This window comes from Gossypium hirsutum, chromosome D08 (assembly GCF_007990345.1).
Source record: "Gossypium hirsutum isolate 1008001.06 chromosome D08, Gossypium_hirsutum_v2.1, whole genome shotgun sequence".
Lineage (NCBI taxonomy): Eukaryota > Viridiplantae > Streptophyta > Magnoliopsida > Malvales > Malvaceae > Gossypium > Gossypium hirsutum.
The window spans coordinates 43,969,092-43,993,148 of record NC_053444.1 but is presented as its reverse complement, the minus strand read 5'-3'; the positions used below and the strand labels follow the sequence as shown (position 1 = coordinate 43,993,148).

Here is a 24,057-nt window from a genome sequence, read left to right as displayed (position 1 = left end):
TATTTTTATGTTTATTTTTATTTTAATTACATTTTATTTTTAGTTATAAATAAAATAGATAAATTTTGTCAATAAATAAATGGGTAAATAAAAAAATGTAAATAGAACTCCTAATTAAAATTAAGTTAATCTTTTAATTTAAGTGAAATTAGGGTTAGTTTTTTTATTTTTCTCTCCTATTGTTATTTTCTTCTTTTGTTTTTCTTTCAGCCACCGCCCTCCTCATTGTCCCGACTAGCCACAGCCCGAACAACATTAGTCGACCCCCCAGCCCTGCAAACTTTTGCGAGCACAAACCCTCTAGCAGCAGGCCCTTACACGCTGCACTGTCGTACACCATCACCCACAATTAGCCAATTCCGACAGTCCTTACACACCCTCGACCTCTTTAAATTAGGCATCAACGGCCTTTATTGAGCGTAATTGAGTACCATCAAGCACTGTCAATTACCATCGGCAGCAATCGGCCACCATCGAACACTTGCGGGAGTCATCAGCCACCATAAGCCTATGTCAGGCAAAACCTAATGAGCTCTATCGATCACCGTCGAAAGAAATCGAATGCTATTGGAAGCAAACGGACCCTGACTAGTCGTGTGCACCAGCAGTCGACGGTAGCAACAATTTTTCAGTAATCCCATTGGTGATTGTGGTTCACCCCTTAATCCTTGGCAAAACCTAATTGCCGCCCCTAACCTATCATGAGGTAATTGTGGGGTTAATTATTTTTCTACTAAGTGGTTTTTTATCTTAGTTATATTTGAAGATGAATCAAAAAAGGAAGAATTTAGAGATTCAAAAGGAAGAGTTTCAACCTTGGAATCGAACCCGGAGAATAAAGGCCAGATACATCATAATGTTTAAAAAGAAACCCCTACTTCCAGAAAAGGGTTTTTAATTGGATAGTAAGTATGATGTTGTAACACCCTATACTCGACTTGGTTGCCAAGCCCAAATACGAGATGCCACACCATCATCTCGTCTCATATACATAGAATACGAAGCTAGATTCTAGGAAACCGATCATCTTTTATTAACCCGTACAAGTTTTTCGTCGTCCAAATAGTTAATTATCATTATTACATGTAAATCATTCGTTAATTAGTCTTACACACAGCCAGAATCATGCATAAGAGCTAATTAGCAAAATTCCATAAAAAATTCCGTAAGTATCTATACTGATATCCAGGTATCGATATTCGCTTGAGTGGTATCGATACCACTTGGAAAAATGATACCAAATGAACATATTGTTTCTCGATTAAAAAACCCAACTATTGGAAAATTTTGGTACCATCGAACAAAGTATCAATATTTATTCCCTGAGTATCGATACAAAATCTCTATTTTGTTTCTTGTACGTTTTAATTCATAGAGGTATCAATTTTCAAAGCCCAATATTGATACCTCTTGTACTGGAGCTAAAAGTGTAACATAGGAAAGAAAATAATTCATCTCAAAAAGTTCCTAAACATCATGCATCAAGTACTAAGTTAAATAACCAATCATATGACTTAAGCAATAGTACAAAATACCAAAAACAAGTCCGAACAATTATCATCATGCCAACTTTAATATCTACAATCCTAAGCAAATACAATAACATAATTCTCTTAAAGAAACCAAGTCAATTGTTTAGAAGTTAATGTAACTATAATAAATCTACCACATTGCCTATTTCCCCAAAATAAATAAAAATAATAAAGTACCTACGAAGAATAACCAAACTTCCTTAGACCACCTCTTGGAAACCACACCGCCCACATCATGACGTCACTGATCTTCATGTGTTGAAAGTGAGTGAGCTTTAACAAGCTCAGTGAACGCAAGAATTTCCACAACGCAAACATTTCATCATGCAAAACAACCAATCAACTATTCACAAGCTGGAAACACGGAAATTTACACATTTTTACATACTTTTTTTTAACTTAAAATCATACAGTTTCGATAAAATTCTTGTCGAAAAAATAATTAATTTTTACAAAATAATTAAAGTGCACTTAAAATATGAACATGTTGAATTTTAGTTAATTTTATAATTAATTTTGATGAATTTTTGTTATTTTGGACAGATTTGCTTAAAGGGCGAAAAATGGCTTGACAGACACTACTAAAAGCACAAAATCGAGAAGTAATTTGAAGTACCGAACCGAACTAAATTTCAGCCTAAGATGGTTCAAAATTATATGCATTAATTCATAATAAAATTAATTTTAATTTATATCCAATTTATTTTGGGATAATAAAATATTATTAATTAATTATGAAAAAGTGGTCCAATTGAACTGAACCGAGTGAACCGACCCGACCAAGAAATGGACAGCCCAAAAATTGTCCCAAGATCTAACCCAAATCAGCTTATTAGCTGGTTGTTTAAGCTTGCAAAGAGGCCCTTGAAGACTTGATCAAGTTGCATTCAAACCCCTCCACAATTGGTGGCTTTATAGATTTGCCCCAAGCCTAAATTAGTAAAGTTGAAACTATCAACCTTGCCACATGTGTGGCCGGCCAAGGGAGAGCTCTTTGGCTGATAATTTTAGCTATTTTTAGCAACCCTCCTCAGCTATAAAAATCCCCTTAGGCTGGTCAATTGAAAAACACACCTCAAGCATTCATATCTTTCCTTTATTCTCTCCACTTTCTCTCTTCTATTCCATTCCAAAATTCCCTAACTCTCTTGCCAATTTCTCCTATTGGGAAAGGGGCATTCATCAGTTATTTGGAGTAGTAATTAAGTGTTCATAGTAGCCTTGGTCGACGAGGACAACGAAGAAGGAAGAACGGAGCAACTAGTCAAGCCACAGAAAAACACCGGATTTGATTCTTGTTCCCTATCTTTTTAAGTTTTGTTGTTTTTATGCTGAACATATCTATGAATATTTATGTTTTTGGAATGGTTAATTTAATCAATTTAACTTGAATTAATTCCTGTTAGGTTGATTGTATTTCATTTGTTAAAATTATTGAAATTGTGTTTATGTTGTTATAGGCCTCGGTAAGATGCTTGATTAAGTAAAATCATGACTAAGTTATTCTTGCATTACAATTGTTAGGTAACTAATGACTTTATTATTTAAACGGATTGAAATTGTAATTAATGGACACAGTACTTAATTAGTGCATGTTTAATCATCTGAGGTAGCTGAGGGTTAGATTAGCAACGGTTTTTAACGATACATTTGCCTTGCATAACTTGCAAGATTATTGTGATTAAACTGTTTCAAGGTAAGGATACTTTGTTACCTCACATAGTCTTTTTATGTGCTTATTAAATCGAGTTAATTGTTTGAATTGACATAGGAAAATGTACAAGAGATTATTTCGATTTAATAAGTATGTATGTGCAATAACATATTTGCCTATTAAGATTTGTTTAATCGATTGAATTAACATAGGGATATAGTAAAGAGATAAATGGATCTTGGCAGGTGAGAATGTTCATAAGTTAGCAAATTACCGAGTTGCCGTGAACTTATTCATAACAATATAAACATGAGTTTAATAATTCTAAGTTAAGAAATGTAATTAATTTAACACAATTATGTCATCTTGATTAAAATCAAAATTTGAAATCGTGCATTTGATATTTATTTATTTAGTTCACTTAGTTTAAAATCTTAGTTTTTAATCACCCTCTTCAAACAAAATATTTTTCTTCCCCAAAGTGTTTTAAATAGCATTCATAAATAATTCTTTTGACAGACCCTGTAGGTACGATAACTCGACATTTACTTGTCACTTTATTACTTGTTGCGATTGTGTACACTTGCATATTTCCGTCATTCCAAGTTTTTGGCGTCGTTGCCGGGGACTGTGTTTTAAAAGAATTATTATTTGTGAAGTTGTTAGTTTCGCATTTTGGTTTATTTTTCTGTTCAACTTTTAACTTAGTTAATTTTTCTGTGATTATTTCAGGTGTTTATGAGTATTGACCAAATCATCGATTTACTCCCTATAGACCTTGAGATTGAAGAAACTTTCGACAACGAAGAAGACAAGCAAGTCAAAGAAGGACTGAAGAGATGAACTTCAAAAATCTGAATCAAGGAAACGGAGCAAACCTTGCTCAAAATCCTATCCTTATTGCTGATGATAGGGGTAGACCTTTAAGATAGTATGTCGTGCCAGTATTTCATGATCTTAATCCGAGTATTAGGAGACTCAAAATTAAGACACAACAGTTTGATTTGAAGCCAGTCATGTTCTAGATGCTTCAGACAGTGGGCCAATTCAGTGGAATGCCTACCGAAGATCCTCACCTACACTTAAGACTGTTTATTGAGGTGATCGATTATTTCAAGTTAGTCAGAGTACCTGAAGATTCATTACGATTGAAGTTGTTCCCATATTCACTAAGGGACAGAGCTTGAGCTTGGTTGAACTCATTACCACCAAACTCAATTTCAACATGGCAAGAGTTAGTAGAAAAATTCCTTATGAAGTATTTCCCGCCTAGCAATAATGCTAAGTTAAGGAATGAGATCACTTTTTTCCAACAAATGGATGATGAGTCATTGTATGAGGCATGGGTAAGGTACAAAGAATTATTACAGAAGTTCCCTCATCACAGAATCCCAGATTGCATACAACTTCAGACATTTTATAATGGTTTCAATGCTCACATGAGGATGGTAGTGGACGCTTCTGCTAATGGTGATCTCCTTAAGTCTTATAATGAGGCTTATGAAGTCATTGAGAGGATTGCCAACAATAATTATCAATGGCCAACCAATCGAGCAGCGTCAGGAAGACTAGTCGCTAGAATACATGAAGTAGACACTCTTACTTCACTCGGATCTCAAGAATCATCATATCATCAAGTTAAAAAATCTTACTACTAATAGGTGTAATAGATTTGCAGCACAGCCACTGAATCAATTTGAAAATGTAGCCTGTGTTTATTGTGGGGAAGGACATTTGTTCGAAGAATGTCTATCGAACCCAGAATCTGTGTATTACATGGGTAACCAGAACCAAAATTGAGGAAGGCAAGGGCTGCAATCCAATTTCTATAACCCATCATGTCGAAACCACTTGAATTTTCCCTGAAGTAACCAAGGGGCATGAACCAGTAACAATTATGTCCAACCTAGATCGACCCAGCCACCTAGTTTTTCCCAACAAGCTCAAAAACCAAACCAAGATGAACCATCCAATAGCCTAGAGAATCTATTGAAGGCATACATGGCGAAAAATGATGCCTCTCTAAGGACTTTGGAGAATCAAGTGGGCCAGCTGACAACTGAACTCAGAAACCGACCACAAGGTGTTTTACCTAATGATACAGAGAATCTGAGAAGTCTAGGGAAGGAGCATTGTGAAGCGTTAACATTGAGGAGCGAAAAGACTTTAGAGCGCAATTCCATCAAAGTTGAGAAGGATCCAGCTGCCGCTCAAGACTCAAAGGAAGTTCAACCTTGAAATTCTAGTTTCACCAAAAATTGAATCTGCAAAATCTGACAAGGTAACTTCTGAACTAGCTAATTCTGATAAACTAATAACTCCGTTAGATGCAGAATTGCCACAGAAAATGAATCAACCAGTTCCAATAAAGAAACCTCCACCACCCTACCTTCAAAGACTTCAGAAGCAGAAGCAGGAAATTCAATTCAAGAAGTTCCTAGACGTACTCAAGAAACTTCATATCAATATCCCGTTGGTTGAAGCACTTAAACAAATGCCGAACTATGTCAAATTCATGAAGGATATCCTGTCTAAAAAATGAAGGCTTGGAGAATTTAAGACGGTTGCCCTAACAAAGGAATGTAGTGCATATCTTCAAGACAAACTACCCCTAAACTTAAAGGATCCTAGATGTTTCACCATACCTTGCAATATTGGAGCAACAAATTGTGGTAAGGCACTTGTGACTTGGGTGCGAGTATCAAATTGATGCCCATGTCAATATTTAGGAAGTTGGGGATAGGTGAAGTTAGACCTACTACGGTTACACTTCAATTAGCAGATCGATCCTTAGCACATCCAAAAGGAAAAATTGAGGACGTATTGGTACGTGTAGACAAATTTATCTTTCCAGCTGACTTTGTGATTGTAGACTTTGAAGCAGACAAAGAGATGCCAATCATCCTAGGATGACCATTCTTAGCAACTGGAAGGACCCTTATTGATGTGCAGAAGGGTGAGCTTACTATGCGTGTTCAGGATGATCAGGTAACATTTAGCAATTTTAAGTCCATGCAATTTCCTCACACAATTGATGATTGTTCTACAGTGTCTGATTTAAAGGATTTGATCGTAGAGAAGGAACTTAATTATGTTAAGGACCCATTGGAACAAATTTTGACATCAGATCCTCCAAATGATGAAGAGGAGGATGAATACTTAGCTTTGTTAGAAGCTAATCAAAGGGCATTTAATCTGCAATCTCACTTTGAATCTTTAGAGTTGGAGAAAATGGATTATGCCCAACCAAAAGCGTCAATCGAGGAGCCACCTAAATTAGATTTGAAGGTACTTCCCTTACATTTGAAATATATTTATTTAGGTAAGTCTTCTACTCTGCTTGTGATTGTTTCTACAGAATTAACTACTGAGCAAGAAGAGAAACTCGTCCTGGTGTTTAAACAATTCAAGAAGGCTATCGGATGGACCATAGCCGATATTCGCGGAATTAGTCCATCCGTATGCATGCACAAGATTATCTTAGAAGATGGCGAAAAAGGGACGATTGATGGACAACGAAGACTAAACCCCATCATGAAGGACATAGTTAAGAAAGAAATCATCAAGCAGTTAGTTACGGGTATAATTTACCCCATCTTAGATAGTTCATGGGTAAGTCCGGTCCAGTACGTGCCAAAGAAAAGAGGTATCACGGTAATTGAAAATGAGAATAATGAGTTGATACCGACTAGAACGGTTACGAGATGAAAATTTTGCATCGATTATCAGAAGCTGAACAAGGCAACTAGGAAAGATCACTTTCCTCTGCCATTTTTGGACCAGATGCTGGACAGACTCGAAAGGGCGAGACTATTATTATTTTCTCGATGGATACTCGGGGTATAATCAGATTACAGTAGCACCAGAAAATTAGTACAAGACAACATTCACCTACCCATATAGTACATTTGCATTTAGGCGCATGCCATTTGGTTTATGTAATGCACCTGCTACATTTCAAAGACGTATGATGTCTATTTTTATTGACATAGTTGATAAATATTTGGAAGTTTTTATGGATAATTTTTCAGTATTCGAAGATACACATGATGATTGCCTAGCTAATCTAGCCAAGTACTAAGGCGATGCAAAGAAACAAACCTTGTACTTAACTGTAAAAAGTGTCATTTCATGGAATTGAGGTAGATAAAGCAAAGGTAGATGTTATTGAGAAACTCCCACCTCCAATATCTATAAAGGGTGTTAGGAGCTTTTTGGGCCACTCTGGTTTTTATCGAAGATTCATCAAGGACTTCTCTAAAGTTGCTAAACCCTTATGCAAATTATTGGAGAAGGACACGACATTTAAATTTGATGAGGATTGTTTAGGAGGTTTCAACGATTTGAAGAGTCAATTAGTCTCGGCACCCATAATAGTCACACCAGACTGGGATTTGCCATTTGAATTGATGTGTAATGCAAGTGACTTCACGATCAGAGTTGTCATGGGTCAGCGAAGGAACAAAGGTTTTCATCCCATCTACTATGCGAGTCAGACTCTAACAGGAGCTCAACTGAATTACACGGTAACAGAAAAAAAGTTACTTGCTATTGTGTTTGCTTTTGACAAGTTTTGATATTATATTGTACGTACCAAAGTGACTGTTTATACGAACCACTCGGCAATTAAGTATTTACTTTCCGAGAAAGACACTAAGCTGAGACTGATTCGATGGGTACTTCAACTTCAAGAGTTCGATCTAGAAATTCAAGATCGAAAGGGAGTGGAAAACCAAGTAGCAGACCACTTGTCCAAATTGGAGCCGCGAGAAGGGAACTCTCCTCTTATACCAATTCGAGAGACATTTCCAGATGAACACATACTGAAGGTAAATCATGTTCATAATATCCCTTGGTTTGCTGATATTGCTAACTTTTTAGCTTGTAGTTTGATGTCGATTGATAAGACATATTATCAAAAGAAAAAGTTTCTTCACGATGTCACTACAGCAAAACAGGTTTTTAGCGGCATTTTTAGCGGCGTTTGGACAAAAAACGCCGCTAAAAATCGAGCATTAGCGGCGCTTTTAAGGAAACGCCGCTAAAATAGAGTATTAGAGGCGCTTTTTGAAAATCGCCGCTAAAAATAGAGAATTAGCAGAGTTTTCTAGGAAGTGTCGCAAAAAACCTAAGCCCCATGGCGCCGTTTTCTGAGCTTTTCAGGGCTTTAGCGGCGTTTTTGAAAAAGCGTCGCTAATGCTCTGGGATTTAGTGGCATTTTTGAAAAAGCGTCGCTAATGCTCTGGGATTTAGTGGCATTTTTGAAAAAGCGTCGCTAATGCTTTGGGATTTAGCGGCGTTTCTGAAAAAGCGCCACTAATGCTCTAGGCTTTAGCGGCGTTTTCCAATAAGCGCCGCTGATACGCTGCGGCTTTAGCGCCATTTTTGAAAAAGCGCCACTAATGCTTTGGGCTTTAGCGGCGTTTTCCAATAAGCACTGCTGGTGCGCTGGGGCTTTAGTAGGGGCTTTAGCGGCATTTTTGAAGAAGTACTACGAATGCTCTATTTTTAGAGGCGTTTTTGAAAAAGCGCCGCAAAAACCATTTTGTGCGTCTATTTATTATTTAATTGGTTTATTTATATTAATTAAAATTTAATTTATTTTTAATTGAATATTTAAAATCTTCGAGAAAAAATGATGAGACGTAGAAATAATTTGAAATAAAAAACATAGAAAAATATTTGTTAAAAATGAAAAAAATTAAAATACTATTATTAAAAATAATTTTAAAGTTTTTTGGGTACATTACTGTTTGTTTTTTAATTTATATATTAAATAATTTCTTATATAACCGTAAAAGAGATAGTATTAATTTTAAAATATTGAATTAATTATTACTATATTTTAGGGTTTTTGGTTTAAGGTATATGGTTTAGAGTTTAAGGTTTAGGTGTTACCATTTTAAGGTTTATGGATTATGGGTTTATGGGTTATGATTTATGGTTTAAAGGTTGGGGTTTAAAGTTTAGAGGTTATGTGCTAAGGGTTTATGGGTTTATGGTTTTAGGGTTTAGGGTTTAAGGTTTAAGAGTTACTATCTTAAGGTTTATGAATTATGGATTATGGGTTTAGGGGTTAAGGGTTAAGGGTTAAGAGTTTATAATTTATGTTTTATGATTCAGGGTTTAGGGATAGGGGCTAGGGGTTTAGATTGATTAGTGTTTTTAATTTATATATTAAATAATTTCTTTTATAATTGTAGTTTAAATTATTTAAGAAATAATAGATAAACTTTATATATATTAAATGGTTTAGTATTTAAGGTTTACTTGAGATTTGTTAAATGATGAAATTTTATACAATCAATTAATGCAGTTATATTTAAAAATATTTAATCTAAACTATTTGATATATTTAAATATTAGATTTAAAAAAAACATTGATAAATAAATAAATAAAAAGTAACAGATTGATATGGATAGATAACTATCTATTTTGGATAGGACCAAATTATAACAAATAAAATGAAATACAAAAATTAAAATCATTCCACATCGAACATCTAGCAAAATAGTTATATTTTAGTTAGGAAGAAATATCTCTAATAAAATGGAGATTAGATCAGAAAGGAATAATATAAAATCATAATTAACGTCTCAATCTTTAATAAAAATTTGATATGTGAGAGATTGACTCCTTACATTGGATCCAATTCTAACTTAATAATTAATTACAGCCATTTAATTATTTGTTTTCTTATTAAAATATACAATATTTATTTTGAAAGTACCTAGTTATTTTTTTTTATAAAATTCCAATTTATAAAACATAATAATAATAAATATTTTATAAAATCACTTAACTAATAATTTTTAACAGAAAAAATATGAGATTTTTAGTAAAACAAAAAGACATCCTTTTATTCAAAATAAAATATTTTTTTTGCGGCATTTAAGCAATAGCGGTTAAAAAAGGTCCGCCATTTTATCCCCAAATTTCCCCCCTAGTTCCCCCACTAAAACTCTTAACTTTGCAAACACGCCGTCTCTCTTGCTTTCTCTCCCTCCCTCCCTGCGACATTATAAAAAAATCCCAAAAAATCTCAAACGGCAAGTTGTGATGGCATCAGATTTTGCGATGGACCAGTTCCGATTTCTGAAAAGATTACTATTGGTTCATGGTCACTGGAATTATCAGCGTGTTGGCTACTTAGTACTTTACAACTTCTATCGCAATGTTGTTTTTGTGTTGATGCTATTCTGGTACGTACCGTTTTTTGTTGTGAAATCTGAGCTTTTTGAACTTCCTAGGTGCATTGCTCAAAAGAAAGGGGGAACATACTGGGCAATTTCCCCACATGTGTTTGTTATTCATTTTTAGTTGAATTAACTGACCAAATTCGGTTTGTTGGTTAACCATAAAAAATTCAGTTTGGTTAACAGAAGAGATTTTAAGAAAATTTGATATTTGAATGTTATTTTGGTGATCAGTTAGGATTAGTCCTGTTAAGTTTTTATATCTTCATTTTATTTATTTTGAACTTTTAGTATGTGTTAATTTAACATCTGATGGTGATTAATATCTTCATTGTATTGTGCTTCTAGATTTTGATTTGTTCTGATATTTTGGTTGGATATGTAGAATTATCTATTGAAAAAAATGTTGAAGGTTAATTTTGTTTCCTTAACGAAAACCAACTAAATTAACCGAAATATTAAGTTGTTCTCTCTTTTCCTGCAATTTTGTAGTTAACGGATTTGGGTTTCATGTTACATTATTTTGTATGTTGTAGGTACATATTATGCAGAGCCTTTTCAACGACTTCTGCCTTACCAGACTGAAGTAGTGTATTTTATTATGTCATATATACCTCTGTCCCTACTATTGTTATTGGCATTCTTGACAATGATTTAAGTCATAAAACACTCCTAGAGTATCCTAAACTTCACGGCGTGGGGCATAGACGTGAGGCGTATAATCTGCAACTCTTCTGGATCACAATGATTGACACACAATGGCAAAGCCTCGTTCTGTTCTATATACCTCTATTTACATATAAGGAGAGCACAATCGATATATGGAGCATGGGCAGTTTGTGGACTATAGCAGTTGTTATTCTTGTTAATATACACTTGGCAATGGACATTCGGCGCTGGGTATTCATTACTCATGCTGCGGTGTGGGGATCAATAATTATCACATATGCCTGTATAGTAGTATTGGATTCTATACCTGTCTTCCCAAATTACTAGTTAGTTTCACCTCAGAATATGTTTTCTTGATCTTTAGTTATAGACTTTTATTGGATTGATTTTATATTCTTCTTATATTTGGCAGGACAATCTACCATCTGGTGAAGTCACCCATCTATTGGCTCACCATTCAGTATGTACCGACCTCCGGCAAGTTCTTTCGAACTTTATTGCTTTCAAATTAGCGATTTAAATTTTCAGATTTGACTTATTGTAAGGATTTTTTTCTCATAATTTATGGTGAAATTTTACAGGGAAAGAAAAAGGAAGGAAATGCTGCGAGATATGTGACAAGGTCACAAGCGATTAAAATCCTTTAAGTTAGCCTTTCAGATTTCAGGTTCATCTCTTCTTTCTCACTTTTATTAATTTTTATTATTATTTAAGCTTCCTTTATTTGCCTTCTTTTATCATTTTTTTCATGTTGTTTTTAGCTTCGAAGATTAATTAGCTAAGAATTTGAAACTATTGAGCGTCGTTAAGCTGAGATTAGTTCATCAGGTAGCAGTTAGTTGCTACTTTTGCTAACTCTTTTGCTAACTATTTTTTTGCTCACTGAAGCAAAGAGAAGAAGTGTGTATGGAAAATATTCTTATTGCTAGCTTTTTACTTCAGCATGAGTTTATGACTGTTCATTTTATGTTATATTTTAAAGCTATTTGTTTTTTTTAATTGATATGATTTTGCTATTATCATTATTATTATCATAAATCGAGGATTTTAGTAAGAAAACATAAAAAAAGCCTCAACCAGATGTGTTTGACTCTGGATTTTTTTTTAATTGATATGATTTTTCTCATTTCCTACTGGATAGAAATGTGTTTGACTCTAGATATTTTCATCATTCTAGGCAAGAATGATTGATTTTTATTACGGTCTGATTATGGTTTTAGTCCCTCTGTTATCATTTGATTTTAATTTAGTATAGTTTGGTTTCTTTAATTTTATAATATTGACGTGAATTTAAAAAAAAATGGTAGATATGTGAATTTATTATTCGCTTGCCCTTCTTTATTGCCTAAGCTGGAGTAATGGATATCTAGCTGCAGATGGATCTTTCCATATTTATCTTTAAGCAATATTGCTTAACATGTAATGACAAAAATGGAAGCAATATCATTCTACTACTAGTAGTAGTAGTAGTTATTGAGGTAAAATGGAGAAATATGAAGTGGTCAAAGATTTGGGAGCCGGCAATTTTGGGGTTGCTCGACTTCTCAGACACAAGGATACCAAGGAGCTGGTTGCTATGAAATATATTGAGAGAGGTCACAAGGTTTGTTTCTTTAATATCTATTGTCTCTCTCACTTGTTCTTGCATTTTTTGGGTATTATTAAGCTTGAATTGACTTCATCACTTCAAATCACGTTCTTCTTTCTGTCTCTTTCTTGTGAATGCCAAACCGGTTGATTGAAAGCTTAGCTTAGCTGTGTTTGTTTGCAGATAGATGAGAATGTGGCAAGAGAGATTATCAATCACAGATCTCTTAGACACCCTAATATAATCCGGTTCAAGGAGGCAAGTATCGTCTCTTGCTTCATTTCCCTTTTAAAAAATTTGGGATGTTTATATTTTTGATAGGATATAAATGTTGTACGTGGTTTTGACACCTATCCATTTAGCAATTGTGATGGAGTATGCTGGCGGTGGTAAGCTCTTTGATCAGATTTGCAGTGCTGATAGATTCAGTGAAGATGAGGTCCTTTTTCTGTTTCTATTTTTATTCTTTTCATTCCCACTTTTTTTTTTGGAAACAAAATTTATTTTAGTGCTTACTTGTATTTCTTCAGCATAGATATTTTTTTCAGCAATTGATCTCTGGTGTCAATTACTGTCACTCCATAGTATTTAAACTCAAAAAAATCAAACCTTGATGTTTCTTAGTGTATGCCAAATGCAAGAACTAAGAGCACGTTTGGTTCGTTGTATTGGATTAGAGGTGTATTGGATTAGAGGTGTAATGGAATAGAGATGTAATGGAATAGAGGTGTAATAGCAAATCAACTGTTTGGTTGAATGTAATGGAATAGAGGCGTAATAGTAATCCTGTGTTTGGTTGAATGTAATAGAGGTGTAATAGCATAATGGAAAAAACTAAAATGACTAGAATACCCTTAGCAGAAATTTGTTTAGGTAAATGATTATTGTTATTGTTATTAAATTTTAATAAGATTATTAATATCAATAATAAATAATTTAATCATATTTTAACATAATTATTATTAAATATATTTTAATTAAAATATATAATTTAATAAAATTCTTAATAATCAATATTCTTATATTAATTTTTTCATTTAATTTAGAGAAATTTAAATATTGTTTGCAATATTAGTACGATAATAATATTGATTTTGTGCCTTTGAAACCATTTTCTAACATTAGTCCATTGTTTTTAATATTAAACAATACTTTATGTTATAAACAATATTTTTAAATATAAAGTAAATTACGGTCAAGATTATTAAAGTATTAGTAAATTTACTTTTTAATTACTCTATTTAAAAAAATTATAAAATGATGATCTTAAAATAGGGCAGTAATTGAATGAGCAATCCAATGAACCAAACATGATCCTCAATTCCTTCAAGTATGTTTTCAAATCAAAATTAAGAGTATATCTATTTTGTTGACAAATCTAAACTAAGCTTTTTCTAATGATTGGATCGAAAGGGTGAAGAACCCCAATAAACAAGAACAAGTATAACTATTGTTTTCTATGTCAGTGTGATCTTCTAATGCAATCCTATAACTAGGAAGAACCGCATATAATTGGTCGGATTGCGGCTTTGAGATCATCGTAAAATCTTTGCTCCGAAAATCTGCTAGCTCTTCTCCTTACTGCTGTAGCTATCTTGAGTCTTTCAGACTCGGGCATCTTCACGATTTTCAGGACTGCATCTGCATCTGCATCAATTTCAACCCCATAGTGTGGCATTGAAAGGGTTCTGAGCATGTTAACAGACTGATTTGATTATTGATGCAAGAACAAAAATGATAAGAATCGGGTTGAAAAATAGGTAGTATAATCCATGAACAAGCAACAGAATGTGAATCCCATGCTGCGAAATGTAATAAGACCATGTTTTTGCATGGGATAAGCAAACCAGATAGCATATACCCAAACCTTAAGACACTAACATTGCAACAAAGGATAATTATCTAGGCCTATTGAACAGAGGTTTGATTCTACAAGAATGAACATGGTGCAACTTTACGACAAAAACTTGATTGCGATTTCAAGCTGCATATAAAGCAAGCAAAGAAGCAGAATTGGGTTCTAACTGACCATAGTGCAGTGTCATAGTGAACATGTAGAAAGCTTCATAGCTTCCAACTTCATCCGAGTTCGAAAATTAATAGCCTATTGAAAAAAACATGCCTAATATGCCACAAAAGTGAGAACCCTATAGGCCTAGACTAAGGTCATGCAACTGAAAGCTGCAATAGAAGAAGCTGAAACCTATACTAGATGATAAGATAAAACCGATATACGATTTGTACGAGCAACGGTGTAAACAAGTCATCAAGTGAAAGCATTACAAATTGTTCTCTATCAGCAGACATGAAAACTTGCTCTAATGAAAACATTGTTGCAAACAGTTTAAACACGAAAATAGAATCTTCGTCGCAACCCCATGGTACAAATATGTTTCAAACAAAACCAAATAGTAAACGGGGAACAGATTCTGTCTTACAATGAACATGTAAGGCATATATTGAATCGACGTAAACGACATAATGTTGAATTATGATACAATATAACAAAGGATAAGAAAAACAAAGGATAACCAAAGTAACATGAATACAAACAAGAAAAATAGAAGCAATTCATTCAAACTTGTGCTTTAAAATTGTAGTGCACACTCAGCTTAATAAAGGAAAAAAAAGAAAAGGGAAAATCTTGAAAATAATACCTTTTCCTTTCTGATAAGCTTGCAACCTTCAATAGGATCAAAACCAGGAGGCAGATTTCCTCTTGGGATTGGCTCTATCTGCAAAATATAAAAGAGGAAGATGATGTAAATATTGACAATAAATTTTAGCTGCATTTGAAAAAGAGGAGACATCCAAGGAGATCTAAACAGGTTTTATAGTCAATTACATTTTGTTTTTCTTCTTTTACTGCCCTATATTAGTTTATCTGTCTATATAGGGACACCTTGTCATTGACTTAAAGTAACAAAACTCTCATGCGCTAAGGCTGAAGATTGGTGAAATTTAAGATCCCTTTGATATAGTATTTAATTAGTTTAACAGTAAATGAAATAGACTTGATAGGATTTGCTTTTTGTGCAAACCTCTTTAATATTAAACGTGCCTATCCATAGCTTGATTCATTTTGCAGCCAAAGCCAAGCTATCATTCAATTAGAGAGCTCTATGGGAGAAACAAAACAAAAAACTTAAAGAATGCAATATTTCAACACAAATCCTCATGAGCATATACCCAAAGGTTACTCTAAGAATCTGCCCTGCTCTGTCCTCATAAGTCAAACTTTCCTTTTTCTTTTATTTCTTCAATTCAATAGCAGGAGAGGACCATGGTCATATTAATACTTGCCTTTGGAAATCATATTTTTAAATGACAACAGAAGCAGCAACAAAACTACTCAAATAATAGGGCACTTTACCTTACGTTAAGGCCCTAGATTTAAATTATACTTAAAAGATAAAAGATATTAGCATAAACCATGCACATAGTGACAAATGGAAATAATTTAGCATAAAAGAAGAAAGCTTCTTTGCATATTCATCTATGCTAGTTGATCAAATGGAAATAGTTTAGCATGTCAGAGGACCTAACATTCTTTAGGGCCTAAGATGAAACTTAAATGATATATGACTATGCATGCCAGGACTTTTAACATTCTTTCTCCTTTTATGTTACTAAAACCTTGTCCCTCAGAGAATTTTGCTCTTTTGATCAGGTGATGAAAAGCTAATTAGATCAGTCTCAGCCTTTAGAAGACAATTCTAACTCAATTTCAAACAATGGAATCACTAAATCGAAATTTTAAACTAAATAAATTAAAAACACAAAAATTTAGGATAATCGGGAAACATAGATAAACATCTGAAGCGTAGAAATTAAAGGAAAGGAGACAAGGTATTCTCACTGGTAGTAGAGGCGCAGGCGGCGGTGCTGGAAGGTCAAATATGTGAAAGTGATGAAATTTTTGGGTCCTGATAAAATGAAGAGCAAAAACGTATGAGAAGATGGAACTGAGGGCAAAAATCGATTTTAAGTTCCCAAACGTAAGAGGGAAAAATCAATGAAGAAGAGAAGTAAAAAGATTACCTCTGCAATCAATGGAAGGGAAACGTTGGAGAGGATGAAGCTTGATGAGGGCAAAAAAAGATTACCTCCCTTCCCGCTACTGTTTCTCAGTCGCTGCAAGAACTGGAAGAATGGTGAAGCCCTTTGGCTATCAGCATACCTTTGGCCGGAAGAAGATGAAGGCGAATCGATTTGGCTGGAAGAAGATGTGAAAACGTGAAGGTGAATCGATTTGGCTTGATTTGAGGATATGAAATCGATGGGAAATTTTTTGGGAGAAGAAGGCAGGCTATTTTGGTCTCAAAATTAAAGAAGAAAACGATGAATAGCCATTACAAACTAAAACCCAGGAATCCCTATTACAGCTGCTGAGGGAATAGGTAAGGAATAGCAAAACCTCCGATTCGGTAAACGGTGAACCAAACGGCGTATTGGGTGGGGCCACCGAATCGGGGTGTAATGGATTAGCCATTACACCCAACCAAACATGGTGTAAATCTACTTATTGTTTCCATGTTCCTATTCTCGTTTGCAGCAAATATGCCATAGAGATTTGAAATTAGAAAATACCCTTTTAGATGGAAGTCCTGCACCTAGTTTGAAAATCTGCGATTTCGGTTACTCTAAGGTTTGGGGATAATTATATATAGTCCATCTTAAATGTCAGTTCCTTTATGATTTTCCAATCATTAAGTTGTTTTTTAACACTTGGTGTAGTCATCTCTGTTGCATTCAAGACCCAAATCAACTGTTGGAACTCCAGCATATATAGCACCGGAAGTTCTGGCACGACGAGAGTATGATGGAAAGGTATTATTTCAACTGTATAAAAAATAAAAGAAGAAGAAGAAGAAGAAGAAATATCTATGTGAAATAAAAACATCTAGCTGAGCATTCTATTGATCTGGTGTGCTATTTTTGCCTTCGAAGCCTAACATGTGATCACAAATATCTAATCCAAAGATTTTGAAATGCATGATAGTATCTATTCTTCCACTTCTTGGATTTTCTCATTTTTTATTCGATTTATTACTTTAAAAATATAAGAGATGTGATGAAATGCATTTTGTAGTTGTCCTTGTTTATGAAAGTTTGTAATGCCTTATACATGTTGGAAGGGATCAGGTTAATTCTCACATGCTTATTATAGTCAAGTACCTTTTTCATTCTCTTCTTAATTTGACATCCATCTCTTAATATGTTAATAGAGAGAAATTTTAAGCATTAACCAGACAATTATTATATCATGCTCTTATGCAATTTAAAGTTTTTCTTAGTGGCTGCGTTTTATTAGGTGATGATATATTAGAAACTAGTAGTAGCCAAAGCTACAATTAGCAGACCTTGTTTGGAAACTGATTCAGCCCATAAATGGTGATTGTAAACTGTGTGAAGTTCAAATTACTAATTAGTATTTGGCCTTTGTATGTGAAATAACTGTCCTTTCGGATCTGCACTTTATTGTATGTTCTGCACAAGGTGGAATTGTTGTGTTGGTTGTTACTAGGGGTAATGAGTTTTGGCATATGGATATACAGATCTGTGTGTTTGTGTTCGTCAGCAATGAGATACAGATTAATTGGTATATGAAGAGTTTCCACAAGAAATGCTTAAAGCAATATTGCTTCCATTTTTGTCATTACATATTAAGCCTTTTCCACAAAAAATGATGGCCTTTTTATCATTACATATTAAGCCTTTTCTACATCTGACATGATGGCACATGTAGGGTGACTAAAAATGAGTATTTAGGTCTGAGAAATGGCATACTGGATCAATCAGCCATATTGCTTTCAAGCCATGGTTGTCTAACTTACATGAACTGCAAAGTAAGTCGAACTTTTTGTAGTAATTTTAGGAATAACATATCCTTCTTTGTTTTGAAGTGTTCGATCTATTTTTGTTAGCTTGGCACAGTTTATGCTTAATTTAGTCTTCATACAATTGCTATAATTTGGTTATCAGCCAGATTTATGATTGTTTTCTATTTTTATTGATTTATGTAATCAATCTCAATTCTGCTTTTTGCAAATTAATACTATTATTCCTTGTTAAAAAATTGAATAGTTTAGACAATCACTAGAAAGAAAGCCTATTTGTGACACATGGAAGTGCTATGATTGAGATTGTTTGCTACTAAAGCTGCACATAATTGTTTGTTACATTTTGTTTTGAGCCTTAATGGCTATATATATTTTTTATTTTTAACATCTCTGTTGTTTACCAAGTTTGTTGGTTTATCTGATCATTTGGTTTTGCATCCTTTAGATATTGAAGGTGTAGTAGAGGATTCAATCTCTTCAAGCTGGAAAAGCCAAGGCTTAACACTTCTTCAAGTGGAGTGTTATTTAATGTTGCATTCCATGGTCGTTTATCTTAGTCGGAACTTGAATTTTTGTAGCTACCTTGTGTACTAGCTTCTTTAACCATGATTGTTAATTATTACGTGTTTTGTAGCTTCTTTTATATTTGGCCGATTTAATATAGATCAGATGAGCTGTAAGGTAGATTGCTCATTTATTTAAACATAATATTTTAATTCTAAATTTAAATTCATTAATTTTTATATTTAGCTTTAAAATTAAAATTTTAATAGAAAATTTAATTAAATTAATTTTTTATCCTTAAAAGTATATAGTTTAAAGTTTAAATTTCAAAAATAAAACATAATATAATATTTATCATAGAAATAAATATTATTTAATTAAATTTTTTAAAAGCATATTTTTGGCGGCGTTTGTAAAAGAGCGTCGCTAAAAGTCATTTTTTATAGCGGCGTTTCTAATAGAAGCGTCGTTAAAGGTCATGACCGTTAGCGGTGTTTGTAGTAGAAGCGTCGCTAAAGGCCATGATCTTTAGCAGCGTTTGTGGCAAAAGTGCCGCTAAAGACCATGATCTTTAGAGGCATTTTTTCACATAAACACCGCTAAAGTTAGCGACGTTATCAATAGCGGCATTTTTTGCGGCGCTTTCACAAGGCCTAAAAAAATGCCGCTAAAAGCCTGTTTTGGTGTAGTGTGTGAAGTACTATTTCTGGGAAGAATCGTATTTGTTTAAAAAGTGTACAGATCAAATGATCAGGAGATGCATGGCAGAAGATGAAGTACATAAGATTTTATACTAATGTCACTCAGCTCCGACTTCGGAGGTACACGTACTGCAGCCAAGGTATTGCAAGCCAGATTCTTTTGGCCAACACTATTCAAAGATGCATATGCTTAAGTAAAGAGTTGTGATCGATGTCAAAGGGTCGGAAATGTCACTAACAGAAATAAGATGCCTCGAACAAAAATCATTAAGGTAGAATTATTCAATGTTTGGAGTATTGACTTTCTCGGTCCTTTCCCTCCGTCTTTTGGTCACAAGTATATATTAGTAGTAGTAGACTATGTGTCTAAGTGGGTTGAGGCAGAGGCATATCCGACAAACGATGCTAAGGTTGTAATAAATTTTTTGCATAAACATGTTTTCACAAGGTTTGGAACCCCAAGAGCCATCATCAGTGATGAAGGGTCCCATTTTGTGAACAAGTGGTTGAAAAGGTTATTAGATAAACATGGAGTGAAACACAAGGTTGCTACAGCTTACCATCCGCAGACGAATGGGCAAGCTGAACTGACAAACAAGGAGATCAAAGGCATACTTGAGAAGGTAGTTTGCCCGAACCGACGAGATTGGTCCAAAAGACTTGATGATGCTTTATGGGCTTACAGGACAGCATACAAGACACCTTTAGGGATGTCACCCTATAGATTAGTCTTTAGGAAAGCATGCCATCTACCCTTGGAGTTAGAACACAAAGCTTACTAAGCTCTCCAATGACTCAACTTGGATCTTAAAAGTGCCAAAGGGAAACAGATGCTTCAACTTAACGAGTTAGAATAATTCTGAATGTCTTCATACGAGAATGCCAAATTACTTAATGAGAGACTCAAGAAATGGCATGACAAGCACATTCGAGTTCGAGAATTTGAAGCAGGTCAGCAAGTCTTTTTATTCAATTCCAGATTAAGGTTCTTTCCAGGTAAGTTAAAATCACGTTGGTCCGGTACATTTATGATTCATTGAGTCTATCCATACGGAGTTGTTGAACTTCAAGGTAAGGGAGGTAATTTTTGAGTTAATGCGCAACGTTTGAAACATTACTGGGGAGATAAAATTGAACAGAATCAAATCTCGTTCATTTTATCAGATATTTAATTTTTCTTGTTCTTCTGTTTGGAAAAATGATTTAGGGTATATTTTCGGGATTAGTATGTTTAAATAAATTCTGTTTGGGAGATTGGAACTTAAGCGGGACCGTTTGTGACCTCTTCAATCTTTCCTGGGAATTGATTTTAACATAATTTCCCAAGAAATTATTCCCTAAACGAAAAAATAAATTTTTAGTTTTTCAAATAAAAGGGTCAATTTTGATCCAAGTTTTATGTTGCAACTCAATTTTGAATTTTCATTAAGTTTAGGAACTTAATTGAATTAGTTTAAAAAATTTGATTGCGCTTTTCGTAAATATTAAAAATTAGATGCTTTTTTGTAAATATTTTCAAAAAGCATCTAGAATAAATGTTTTTAGTTCAATAAAAAAATGATAATTATTAATATATAATTATATCCGTTATAATATATATTAATTATTATCAACTTTATTTAGAGTTAGGATTAGTTTTAATTTAATCATATTTTATTCGATAAGTTTTTATCTTAATAAATTAGTAGCAAATAATAATTTAATATACATTATATTAATTATTAATTGTTATTTACTTTGAGTAGAATTAGAACTTAGAATTATTAAGAATTCTACTCTAGCTCCTACTCTTTTCACTATAAATTCCACCCATCTATTCTTATTTTTTTTTCATTCATACACCATTCCTTCCAAAAACATCAAAACGCTTAAGTGTCGAAACCTCCTAACAATTCCCTAGCCACAACATCGCTCACCTGATCAGTCAGTAGCACCCCGCGCGCGCCCACACCAGGCCTGCTCAACGATCCACACGCTGCTCACATCCATCCCCTGCTGCGCGCTGCTGCCTTGCATACCTGAGTAGCACACCACCCTTTCACCCATCCTTAGCCAAAAACCCTCAACCTATTTTAATTTTTCATCTTTTGATTTACAATTATTTTTCTTAAGAGCTCTTAATTTTCACAAAAGAAAAGTGGTAAGACCAATTTTTCTCCTAAGTTTTAATTTAATTATCTAATATTTCAATTTATTGAATTATTAATATTTTATATTAATTAAATTTTTGAGAAAATAATTATTACCATCTTATGATTAGGTTAATCATGCCTCGCAAGAGAACTCACGCATCTACCAAAATTGACGAACCACAAAACAAGTTCCACTGTGAAGAAGCCAAAGCAAGATATTAGATTATTTTCAAGAATCCACAGATGCATCCAGAGAAAGGTTTCATATTGAAAGAAAGCAACTATATTGGTTTTATGGCGCGTATTCGTCAGGTTGCTGAAACTCTCAATTGGGAGTTGTTTTCTGAGAAGAGACCTAGTGTGGATGAGAAGTTAGTAAGCGAACTTTATGCAAATTTAACCTCAAGCGAGTTGACGGAAGTTCCAGTTCGCAGAATCAAGTTTCAGGTGGACTGTGCCAAATCAAGGAATCTGAACTTGTCGAAGAGAATATTTGACACCACTCGCAAAGGTATGGTTCTACTTCATCCGATTTAACTTTATGCCTAGCTCACATGGGACTACAATCTCATTATTAACTGGGAAGACCATTGATGTGGGAAAAATCATCCTGAGGGAAATGCAAAATTGTGCCGTTAGACGTTCACATTTTGGCCCACCGTACTTTCCCTTTACGATAACAATTCTGTGCTTGAAAGCTAAAATTCTTGCAAACGTAAAGATGACAGGCTATAGCCAAGGTACAATCACAGATTGGGACCTCTATCGAATAGCTAGAAACTCTGCCCTACAGTAACGAGTTGAAGAAAGGGAGGATCCCGAAAAGGATGAAGAAGAAGATCCCATAGAGATCGAGCCAATGCAATCGGCTGAAGTCCCTAATAAGGTGGAACCAATGGAACCAAAAGCTGAACCTGATATCGAGAGTTCAATGTTTAGAGCTCAACCGCCTTGCCTAGATCTTCGAGATGAGCTTTCAAAGTTGATGGACATAATGCAACATATGCAGTGGCAGCAACAAGCTTACTAGAAATACTAAAAAATAAGGGATGACTCGATGAGAAGTGCTCTTACGAAATTTTACAATGATCCATTTATTTTTGTGCCTGATTTTCCAGAGTACATTGTGCCTGATTTTCCAGAGTACATATTTGAACCATGGAGCCCATTATCAAAAAGGGAGCAAAGTGATTCATGCAAAGACAATAAAGATAGAGCAAAAGATGAGTCGAATTCGGAATGATCTGCAAATAAATAAAGGGGGGATCTCGACTTTATTTTATTTATGTTCTTAGGTTATTTTAGGATAAAGTTAATTAGGAATTTTTGCATAATAAAACAAGAGATGGAAATCATTAATAAAATTGAACAAGTCGCGAAGTATAAAGTGTGGCAATAGATATATACATGTCTACGGTTGGATTTAGAAAGAGCTGGGTACTTAAGCAGTCAAATTGACTCACCTCCTCTTTTCTAGAATCCTACCTGGTGTATAGTATCTATTCACTTTAAACAATGAGGACATTGTTCATTTTAAGTAAGGGGACTTAAAAATTGAAATTATTTCCACTCAGAGTAAATAGTTCTTTTAATTGTGATTAGGATATATTTTGTTCAATAATTTGAAATTTTGTCAAGTATGCTAAACTTCAGTATAAATAAAGTTTTATCATTTCAATAAATTGTTATGTTAGCTGAATAATGATATAAATGTATTTTTAGTAAAGCATGCAAATCGTACCATAAAATTTTTAGTTCCTTAAGAAAGGTAGGCATGCTTGAAAGTTTAAGTCTCTAGAATAGACTTAGTAGTTTCTTGAGGCGAAATCCTAGGAAGTATGGAATGTTGAAAATGATTTAGACAACTCTTGTTTGGACCGTTTGAGCCTTTCAAGCCAACCTTGATGAAATTTTATCCTTTGAAACCCAACTTTGAGACTATATGGCCTAATTTTATTTGAACCCTTGCAATATTTAGCCATCACTTCTCTCTTAATTATCTTTAAATTATCTCAAACATTAGTTTCAGTACTATTCAAAATATTCTTTGAAAATAAGTTTGGGGGAGTTGAAAGAAGTATCAAATGCTCTAAAAATTGTAGTACATACAGTAAAATGCTCAAAAAAAAGAGCACATGTACTTGAAAGAAAATAGATGTACAAAGGAGCATGTGAAAGCAAAGTAAGTACGTGTATTGAGGGAAATTATTCCAAAGGTCTGATTGAAGCTGAGTCTA

General features: G+C 33.9%; 3 long non-coding RNA genes and 1 other non-coding gene across 7 annotated transcripts; 2 read left to right on the top strand and 2 right to left on the bottom strand.

The window, feature by feature from the left end:
• Positions 1 to 4,469: 4,469 nt before the first annotated feature.
• On the bottom strand, positions 4,470 to 4,576 carry LOC121220536 (small nucleolar RNA R71). The gene has a single exon (XR_005917748.1). It is a non-coding gene; the product is annotated as a small nucleolar RNA R71 (small nucleolar RNA).
• Positions 4,577 to 10,114: 5,538 nt separating this feature from the next.
• On the top strand, positions 10,115 to 13,301 carry LOC121219809 (uncharacterized). Of its 4 annotated transcripts, none has more exons than XR_005916712.1 (6): positions 10,117 to 10,389; positions 10,920 to 11,378; positions 11,465 to 11,512; positions 11,634 to 11,719; positions 12,429 to 12,655; positions 12,824 to 13,301. It is a non-coding gene; the product is annotated as an uncharacterized lncRNA (long non-coding RNA). The 4 variants fall into 4 exon arrangements; XR_005916713.1 differs by having other exon boundaries at positions 12,423 to 12,655; XR_005916714.1 differs by having other exon boundaries at positions 10,115 to 10,389; positions 10,920 to 11,335; positions 11,634 to 12,655.
• A 600-nt stretch (positions 13,302 to 13,901) lies between these two features.
• LOC121219810 (uncharacterized) lies at positions 13,902 to 16,707 on the bottom strand. The gene is made up of 4 exons (XR_005916715.1): positions 16,682 to 16,707; positions 16,500 to 16,566; positions 15,298 to 15,375; positions 13,902 to 14,328 (listed from the first exon to the last, which is right to left on the bottom strand). It is a non-coding gene; the product is annotated as an uncharacterized lncRNA (long non-coding RNA).
• On the top strand, positions 16,705 to 19,105 carry LOC121219811 (uncharacterized). Its single transcript, XR_005916716.1, has 3 exons — positions 16,705 to 17,288; positions 17,378 to 17,470; positions 18,929 to 19,105. It is a non-coding gene; the product is annotated as an uncharacterized lncRNA (long non-coding RNA).
• Positions 19,106 to 24,057: the final 4,952 nt, after the last annotated feature.